Source organism: Triturus cristatus, chromosome 4_2 (assembly GCF_964204655.1).
Source record: "Triturus cristatus chromosome 4_2, aTriCri1.1, whole genome shotgun sequence".
NCBI lineage: Eukaryota > Metazoa > Chordata > Amphibia > Caudata > Salamandridae > Triturus > Triturus cristatus.
This window is the reverse complement of record NC_140586.1, coordinates 832,597,769-832,604,516: the sequence shown is the minus strand read 5'-3', so window position 1 is coordinate 832,604,516 and position 6,748 is coordinate 832,597,769. Positions and strand designations below refer to the sequence as shown.

The 6,748-nt window shown below is 46.3% G+C and overlaps 1 non-coding gene across 1 annotated transcript; it reads right to left on the bottom strand.

Annotated features, from left to right (window-relative positions):
- Positions 1–6,391: 6,391 nt before the first annotated feature.
- LOC146835178 (U5 spliceosomal RNA) lies at positions 6,392–6,507 on the bottom strand. Its single transcript, XR_014960918.1, has one exon. It is a non-coding gene; the product is annotated as a U5 spliceosomal RNA (small nuclear RNA).
- Positions 6,508–6,748: the final 241 nt, after the last annotated feature.

The following is a 6,748-nucleotide window of genomic DNA, read 5'->3' as shown; positions in this document are numbered from 1 at the left end:
TCGTCGTCTGATCCGTCCAGTGCGCTTAGTACACAGGCGTCTGTGAATCATCTTCCAACAGGCCAGGATCGATGTCTCCTTCTTCCCTACTACCAGGCGGTTTCTGAAAAACAGAACGTCTTTAAGGCAGCACAGGAGCCTCCAGCAGTCCTGGAAGTCTCCGAGAGTGTGAGTCCCTGGAAACAAAACATACATACAAGTCCAGGGTGATGCATGATGCTGGTATCTATGCTCAAAGCTCCGTGTTTAGGTCCTTCAGCAGGTCCTGGGCTTAAGAGTATTCCCAGTAGAGATGGTAGGACGCCTCATCTGTGTGCATCCTTTTAGGCAGGACTTGTATCGATTGAGGCCTCTTGCTTGCATGAAGGATCTCACTGGCAGACATCCTTGGGTGGCCATCCAGGCGATGTCCTTGTGGTGGTTGGTCAGGTGATTGGAGGTGACGTTCTACCACATGTGGGTCGCTGTTGCAGATGGAAGTGTGCCAATCGGTTTGCTGATGTCCTTAGCACGGATCTGGCATTGGACGATCTTAAACATCCACTGGTTCGGGCAGCAGCCACCAGACCAAACTCTTTGACAAACTTTTCCACTTCCTTGTAGAACCACTGGGTATCCAGTTGTAGGGGACGGAGCTCACCCACTCTGCCTATCCGAAGCACCTCCACAGTGGTAATTTGAAAAGGTGTGAACTCAGAAAGCCACCATTTGCTTTCATCTTTGGTCCTTAGGGTTCTCCTCACGTAGTGACACACGAAGATTCTCCTCAGAATTTTGGCGATGCCCGGCACTCCCTTGGCTAAAACACATTGCCAAAGCCAATAGCTCTCGCATAGGCGAGAACTATTGGCTTTGCCAATACTTATTTATTATGGGGTTCAGTGCCCTTCCACCCTCACACAGGGAGCATCTAACTTGTATTTTGCGGATTTGGCATTATTTATGAAATACTGTAAAATATTGGAAATTTTAATCACACTGACATTATCATTAAAATAAACAATGAAACTTTGAAACCTGAAGCCAATCCAAAAGAAAACATACGATTAGAATAGTTGTAAAAAGCCTTTTTATAAAACAATGAATAGATGTTTTCACAGGAGGAAGGAGCTGCCCTGCCAAGTACCATGCATCAGGCGTTAGACTAACGCATTTCATTGTGGTAGCCTGCAAATGCATTCTCATGCATATTTAGCGCCTCAGCTCTGCTGTCAAGTGGCCCGAAAGCGCTGTCTGATTAGCGGTAGAACATGATTTGGTAAAAGTGGAGAGGGACAGGAAGCGCGCAGTGCACGCTGCTCGGCTGGTTTCGGGGCTGGCTGAGCTCAAGTGAAAACAATGTAACACTAAAATTCAATCAAGCGCAGAGCGGCATACTGGTCAGGGGTGTGAGTTTGTATGAAACTCACACTCATAGGCAGACGGGTGGGTGGTGCGGTATTTGAATTCAGTTTCATTTTGCTCCTGCTGCAGTGCTTCCTGGAAACAGGAGCTCAGCTCCTGCGAGGCCGACACAGCCAGGTCCAGGCATGGCAGTGGGCCATCGTGGACGGCAGCTGAAACACGCGGATCACTGAGGCGGCCGGCAGAGGTGTGGTTAATCGTTCAGAGCTCAACTGCAGTACCTATAGGGCTGCAGGTAGTAGCTGATCCAAGCGAGCTGCACCTGCACAGAGGCAACCCAGACAGCCTGCCGGCTTGTGTACGCAGTTACTTTCGTAAGCCGCCCTCCCCCTGATGCAAAAATGAGTACGTCTTACTGTCAGTGTGCTGCAGTTAACGGTTGAAAGCTTCCACGATATTGGCAAATGTTACCTATTGTTTGCTGCTTGCACATGGCTGCCCTCGCAGCACGCACCCTCACATACCAAGCTACTTTGGCCCACAGCAGAGGTGCTTCCGACACCACCCGACTCTGTAAACGACAATCATATAAACTAACTTTGCCCGTCATGATTTAAAGCACCAGAAATCCATCAGCCCACCGGATGTATGTGCAGAAATTTCTCACTTACCATTTACTTAATGGAAATGTCATTTTTGGTAAAGCCTCATGTTAGGCACAATTGCGTATCTTGACATTTGACAGGCAGGGAATGATCATGTGGTGTGCAGAGAATCCACTTGGCTAGGACATAACAGTCTGTGCTTTAGAATAGCACGGCTGAAGGAGAGCATCGTTCTTTTCTGCACCCAAATAACACTCTCTGTGCAGCTGAGACTGAGCGATGCATTGTATAGGTGACATATCTGCAAAAGTTATTCAGACTTTTGGGTGCATGGAACGAAGCCTACATTCAGTGCGCTGATTCACATGTGCTCACGAGGCGGCACACGATAAAAAGAGGGGAGGAGAGGTTTTCTTGGTAAAGAAGATTTTATAGTGTAGGCTTTTGGCAGCTCTCTTTTTTTGCTGTGCCTGTTGCAAGTGCAGTGCCTCCCCGAAGTACGGATGTCACTGTGACAGGTCCTTGTGTGGACTGACTTTCTTTAGCTGTTTCAGGGCCTGTTAGGTCTGGTGCGAAGCAAACGTTTTTACTGTTTATTTCCCACATATAATTACCAAACCTTGCCCAGAGCGTAAATGAAGGCATCTATATCTTTTAAATCAGCGGAGTTGGCGTGCCGCAGCTTTCTTTTCTTTTTAGACCCCATCTGCCAGGCCCCGAAGGATAGCTCATGTGACCAGTCAGTGTGTGGGCTGATTGCTTTTGGCTGTTACTGGACTAGTGCAGCAGGTTTTAATGTTGATATCCCTGATAATATAACAAAGATGAACTGCAGCAAGCTTAGATGCATGCAGTCTTCTATACATTTAAAAAAACTATAAAGTGTGTCTTCACAAGTTCAAAACTGCTCTCATTTGGAAATGGGGGGCAATTTTAATTGACTGATTTGCTAAAGGGGGGGCACTGCCAGGCTTTGTTTTATGTCCCAGTCCTGGAGTGGGGGTGTTTCTTCTCCAGTCTGGCTGGCAGACACAAGTGAGCTCTATGACAGCTCAGGGCTGGACTGTCTGCAGCTCTTCAGTCTACATTAGCCTGCTACGCCACCATTCAATTTTGTAGCCATATTGTACTGAGAGCCCGAGGCATGATCGTCCTAATCTCAGTATATTTCTAGACACACTGGCCTCTAAAACTTATTTTGTGCCTGCTGCACAGTGTTGATTCATCTTGTCAGGCTAAGCAAGTGCCTCGCACCCCCTGTGAACTTCCTTCTAGCGTGTCTTCATTGCTGTGAAAGGCTTTGCCACAATTGTTTTACAGTATGGTCATCTTAGAAAGAGATTGTAGGTTAGAGAGCTTTCATTTCAGGAGTTTTCCATTCGTTTCAAGATATCTTATAGAGCTTCTCATGCTTCAAAATATTGTAAATTCTGATATTTAGCTCTTTCAATGCTCTTCATTCCATAGTTATAATGGTGAGAACGAGTCACGTTAAGTGTCACACATTTCGCAGATATATGTTACTCATAAATACATTGAATTCATTGAAATGTTACACATTAGCAATCTCAAAACTTGGCAGCTATGATAGACTGTGCGCATAAGAAATTAAGAGGCTGAACATTGTGCAGTGCAAGATATCTGTGTTGTGCACTAGTGCTTTGCAGCTGTTTTAAGATCTTAGGGGGCAGATCTACAAGGAAGTGATGCAGCGTGGCACCGCAAGCTCTTTGGCTGCGCCACGCTGCGGCACTTCCGAAGCACAGGGATGCGACATATTTACAAGAATGTTCCATCTCCGTGCTTTCCCCTGCGTTAGCGCACAAACTGCAGCCATGCGCTGGCGCAGGCACCCTTGCACCATGGTGCAAAGATGCCTGCGTCATGGGGAGATTGGTTTTGTGCAGGAAGGGGCACCTTCCTGCACAAAAACAATCACTATGGGCATTTTCCTCTTTCAATGCGTGCTGTAGAATGCAGCACGCATTGAAAGAGGAAAAAACGAGGAGAATTGAAAACATTTCTCCTCATTGCGCCTTGCTACGGTGGCGTAGCATTCAGACGCATCTCCAGATCTACAGCACGCATTGAAAGAGCAAAAAACGAGGATCTCCTCATTGCGCCTCGCTACGCCTAGGGTGGCGTAGCATTCAGATGCATCCCGTGGGAACACCCACAGCAACACCCATGGAACGCCCCTTCAAGACAAAGTGATACCAAAAACAGTGGTCCTTGACCAATGATCAATATATCTGAGACAATATGCTTCGCTTAGTTAATTGTTTAGCTAATCCTGAGCCCAAAAAACAGAAATTTTCTTAAGAACAATGGCTCGCAATATTCAATAAATAGTTCAAACTGAAAAAGGACAACATCCAAAACACTGTGAGATGATATACATACGTTTATTTTGGCAATTTTTAATATTAGGACAGAACGAGCTTGCTCCAAAGAGAAACGTGCATTAGGGGAAGGTGATAAAGGAGTGAGTGAATGAGACAAGAAATGAAAGATACATAGTAGTGAGAATATTCAATCAATTTTAGGCAATGTGGATCGGTTGTGATTCACCGTCCAGAATCCAAGTAACCTGGTCACATTCATTAAATACAAAATTATTAGTATATTTCAAACAATGACCCCATTGATGGTCTTGCACGGAGAGATGAATATGTGTCCCAGGTGGTTAAGGGTGGGCGTCGACGTTTCGACCCGTCTTGATGGCCTTAGGGATTTTTAAGCCTTGGCCTTGCGGGTCTTCATCAGGACCAAAGAGGGGGCAACCTGACTGGAAGGTGGTCTTAACTGAAACACCTGTAACGTTAAAATAAGGGGGTGTGAGGATGTTGTCCTATTTAAAACATAATTAAAAGCATGGTATGTTGTGTTAATCACATACCTAATTGATTTAAATCACAGGAAGAATCCCGGATTCCAATGAATGGAGGGCTTGATGTCACAGGTCAATTAATTCGTTCTAGGTAAAAGGAATAATACTGAATTAAATTCCAAGTATCAACGAAAACCTCAACACAAAGCTTATCATATCAGAGCACCGTGAAGAGTAACTCTAAAAACCCATCAAGCTGAGAGGAGTAGGCTGTGACTGTATAGCAGGCCGTTTGTAGGTAATAGAACAGCAGGAGGGGCATCTTACCGCATCGGGAAAACGTTAGCGATGTGTCTGCCGTTATTCAGAAATTAGTACTGTTAGCGATGTATCTGCCGTTATTCAGGAATATTCGCCGAGGCGTAGGAATTCAATCAAGGCTAAAAACAAAAACGAAGGGCAAGGTCACTTAAAACTCAGCCTATGTGGGTTAAGGATCTACGGTGTATAGATATGGGCAGTGGATCACTGCCCATATCTATGGGCTCAGGATTAGCTAAACAATTAACTAAGCGAAGCATATTGTCTCAGATATATTGATCATTGGTCAAGGACCACTGTTTTTGGTATCAGTTATTCACCCAGGTCCTTTTACCATGGGTTACCCCATTTTTGTAATGGCCTTCAAGACAAAGAGCTGCCCGAGAAGCAGCCGTTTTACAGATAAAGAAAAAGTCTTCAAGGCAAAGTGCTGAGCGAGAAGCAGCACTTGGAAGACATGGAGCATTGCTCTACCCTTACTTTTATCGTCCTTTTTGTCTATTTCTTTTTTTAACTTAATTGGGTGAGTTTTGAGGGCAAGCTGGGGAGCAAGGAGCGAAGAGACAGACTCCTGTGCTCCCCAGCCCTTTATACCCCTTGATCAGGCGCGCAACACCCATTGGGCTCACTGGGCTTAAGCCCCCCCCGTCGTGTGTGACAGCCCGGCTGAGACAGCCTCGCGGGCTGGCGTCCGTCTAATTGCAGCCGCACCAGAGTACTTCACGGGTCTTTAAAAAACCATTTACTCCTTAACCCCTTCCATGCGGGGCGGATTCCCCCGCGGTGCTGAGCGCTGCTTGCGCGGGCGTGGTCATGACGGAACGGTTCCGTCATGAGCACAGCTCAACCGACGCTCATGACGGAACCGTTCCGTCATGAGCGTCGAAGGGGTTAAAGAGGCTTCTGTTGTGTTTTCACCCCTTCTTACAGCCATTATGCCTATGGCTGGAAGACTTAGCCCCCCCCGAAATGTTTTTCAGCCCCCCCCGAAATTTGGCTCTAGTTGCCCGCCTGCCCTTGATGGCCCGGCCAGGGCTACTGGCCGAACGTTGCCCTTTTGCGGATCCGGAAGTGATTCTAATCACTTCCGGGTCACGATCTATGGGGAGGAGGCACGCCCTCCGGGCCAGGACCTATGTGAGGAGGCGCACTGCTCGACTCTTGTTCCAGAGGGAGCCTGGAGGAGGCGCGTCGCTGTTCTCGTTCTAGGAGCAACCGCAGTTTTGATTCCTAAGGGGAGACCTCTTGGCTATACCAATGCTTGTTGTCTACTGCTTCAACTTAATTTGGCAGCTCTATCAGAGATAGAACTTTCAAAAATTGAGTGAAACTCTTTAATGTTCCTCTCCACGGAAATCTTTAGTAAAAGGCGAAAGATTTATTCGGTTTGAAAAGAAACCAGAGTATGCTCATTCATCAACTGTGGCAGAGAGCGGAGGAAACACACCTCCTTGGTCTGTCAGTGTAGGGCAGAAAAATAAATGATAATTTCACACATGTTCTAGAGAATACTTTTTTATTAATGTTCCGATCAAACTAAGCGGGAAAATTACTTTCAACTACATAAGAATGAATATAAGTGACAGCGGATGTTGGGGATTGTGGGTATGTAAATAAGCCCTACTTGAACCCACGTGACAACAATTCT